The sequence below is a fragment of the Myotis davidii genome, unplaced genomic scaffold (assembly GCF_000327345.1).
Source record: "Myotis davidii unplaced genomic scaffold, ASM32734v1 scaffold54, whole genome shotgun sequence".
Lineage (NCBI taxonomy): Eukaryota > Metazoa > Chordata > Mammalia > Chiroptera > Vespertilionidae > Myotis > Myotis davidii.
The window spans coordinates 1,109,180-1,112,709 of record NW_006287915.1 but is presented as its reverse complement, the minus strand read 5'-3'; positions in this window follow the sequence as shown (position 1 = coordinate 1,112,709).

Below are 3,530 nucleotides of genomic sequence, written 5' to 3'. Positions count from 1 at the left end.
CCCTAGCTGATTTTTCTCAGTGGTTAGAACATCGGCCTACGAGCTGAAGGGCTGAGGGTTCGATTCCAGTCAAGGTCACATACCTCAGTTGCAGGCTCAATCCCTGGCGCCAGTCAGGGTGCATTCAGGAGGCAACCAATGCATCTGTCTCTCTCACATCGATGTTTGTCTGTCTGTCTTTACTCCTCCCTTTCTCTCTAAAAAACAAACAAGCAAATAAAAAACCATATAGCACAAGAAAAAAGTAAACCTTTGTTGTTTTAGGCTGCTGAGATTTGAGAATTGTTTGGTACCACAGCATCACTCTTAACTGATGCAATGCTTTATAGTTTTGGATCTTCTCAGTTCAGGAGGAATATACACGATCATGCACTACAACAAGAGACTCCAAGAACTGATCTAATCGTCACTTGGAATCCTCCAAACCAAGGATTATGATTGATCTCTCAGAGGGTCTCAGGCCAACTGCCCTCACTCTTCAACCCCATATCCCTAAGCAGTTCTCTTAAGCCACAGAGACAGGCAAGTGTCTCTAGGCTTCCTATCCACTGTCCCAAGTAAACTACTTCCCTGTCATCTTTCCCCAAAATGTTTTGGACAATAGATTCAATTACAAGAATAAAACAATGAATCCTGCAAAGTGCCGAAGGGACCTGACTTCAGAGTAAAAGTCCTTTGCAGCTTCCATAGAATAGAAATTTTGACAAGATAATTTCCTTTCCAGTACTCAAAAGTGACATATCACATAAGGACATCTTAGCGTAGGATATTTTCCTCACGAGCATTTATTTCTGGCTGTTCACAACAGAATATTCAATACTTATTTTGATGGGGAAGGGAATTCCTTTCATTTTCTGTTTGCATTCACTGTTCATTTATCATAGCACTAGGTTGTCATGATAACCACCTCAAACAGGTCTCCTTGACATCTCACCATAACCTTGGGAGATTTTACCCATTCCTGCCCATCCCCCTGCCCCGCCCAGATTTATGATTTCAAGTTATTTCAGAGAACTTTAAATTGAGTGCATCTCTTTTTTAAATAATTGTCCTAGCAAACTAGAAGGCATCAAAGTAAAAACAGTTTCCGAGAGCACCCTTAACAGAAGTTACAAGAAAAACAAAGAGTAAACAATGCTGAACTGCTGGTTCTTTTCTTTTCCTTTCTTTCTTTTCTTTTTAAGCTAATGGAGTGAATAGAAACAACTTAAGCAAGATAGTCAGGTAAACCCCTTACCCTCAGCAACCATGAGTTTCAAAAAATGTTCTTTAAACATAGCCAGTGGAATAGGTTTTATTATTTAGGTTTTATTATTTAGCATGTTCCCTTCTGGTCTCCTTTATGGCAGTAATATGTTTTTTTTAATGCCTAAAAACCTTTCTTAATACCTAAAAATTCCCCTAGATTTCATGAATTAATGCAAATGGTAATCACAAGTGTAAATGAGTAATTGGTAACACAAGTCCCCATCTGCGCATGCAATTAACTGCCTTGAGCAAGTAATTGCCTGTGTTTTCAAGAGCTTACTAAAAACCTCAGTTTAAGCATATATTTTTTGAATAATTCTGCCATGACACACAGCAAAAACTTTTACTTGGGACAAAAACTTTTAAACAAGCAGCCAAATACTTTATAATTTTTAGTCTTATAAAGATCAGACCTAAGAAGCCACCTCTGTAGTAATTAATTTCAAAAGGGTCACACTTCACCCTGGCCAGTTTTGTTTAGTGATAAGAGTGTCAGCTTGCATATGAAAGTGTTGACGGTTCGATTCTACTCAAGGGCGCATACCTTGGTTGCAAACACCCAATCAATGTGTCTCTCTCACATCGATGTTCCTCTCTGTGTCTCTCCCCCTCCACTCTCTCTAAAAAGCAACGGAAAAAAAAATCCTCAGTTGAGGATTAACAATAAATAAGTAAGTAAATAAATAAATGTATATATATTTGGATGTGAGCCTTCACCAAGCTGTGTCCCTGGCCCCTCACTCCCCCAAACTAGTCTGATTGTCATCACTTTGTAAGGTCAACCAATCTTTTTGATATTCATCATTTTTCTTCAGCAGCTTTTGACTTTATTCCCCCAACCTGCTGCCCAAAGCCTTAACCCATGGCTTTTTTTAATTCCATACCAAGCAACATTTTTGCTAGTTCCAAATGCCCTTTGTCCCTCTCATCACTGTCCCTTGCCTTTAAATACCAGCTATACACTGACAACACCCTAATTATGGTTTTTAGCACCAACTTCTTCCCCAAAGCCCACCCTCATCTAATTGCTTTGTCACCATCTCCACTTAGGTATGTAATAGTCATGTCAAACTATGTTTCCTACCCAAACCCCTCCACAGACCATTTCCCTATCTAATGGGCAGTCCCAAACCTTATAGTCATTCTTGCCTCCTTTCTTTCTCTCACACTGGACATCCAACCCATCAGCTCATCTATTTGACTCTACCTTCAGATAGATCCAGAACTTCTCACACCCCCACTCATTTCCAGCCTTAACCCCTCGAGTATTTCTCTCTGGCATCAGAGTGGTCCTTTTAAAAGTCAAATTATGTCAGTCTTTTAATCAAAATTCTCAAATGGTTTCCCATCTTACTCAAGAGTAAAAGCAGGATACCTTTCAAGAATCTACAAGAACCTGTATGATCTGCCCCACAAATTCACCTTTTTCTCATCTGCACCACCACCACTACTAGTCACTTTGATTCAGCAAAACTGGCTTCCTCATTGCTCTTTGCACACACCAAGCACATGTCTATATCTCATTCGCTTTTCCCCACATGTCTACATGTCTACATAGCTCATTCCCATGCTTCTTTCAGATCATCTTTCCAGAGGGGTCTTCCTTGAGCTCTGATGACAATACAAAAATTCCTACCACTTCCCACTACCATGCTTCCTAGCCTGTTATCCTGCTTTCTTTCTGCCTATAACCCTTCTTCTATATGATACACGTTTATTTTCTACTTTCCATATTAGAGTGCAAACTCCATGAGGGCTGAAGTTTTGTTCTGCTAAGCTTTCTAGCATCTCAGTGCCTGCCTCATAGCTTCATGTGTGAATGAATGAGTGAGTGAATGAATGAACATCCTAGGGTGGAAGAGGTTCCTCTCCCCATCAGAATTTTGGTTCTTATGAGTCTTTTGAAGAGGTCTCTCTCAGTTCTCTGTCTCTTACAAAATAAATGAATACACAAATAAATAAATAAATAAATAGGAACAATGTCTCCCAGCTGACACAATGTGAAGAGTTATTCTCAAAGGTAGCAAACCAGCTTCTAGGACAGTGATGGCAAACCTATGACACGCGTGTCAGAAGTGACACGCGAACTCATTTTTTTGGTTGATTTTTCTTTGTTAAATGGCATTGAAATATATAAAATAAATATCAAAAATATAAGTCTTTGTTTTACTATGGTTGCAAATATCAAAATATTTCTATATGTGACACGGCACCAGAGTTAAGTTAGGGTTTTTCAGAATGTTGACACGCCGAGCTCAAAAGGTTCGCCATCCCTGGGCTAG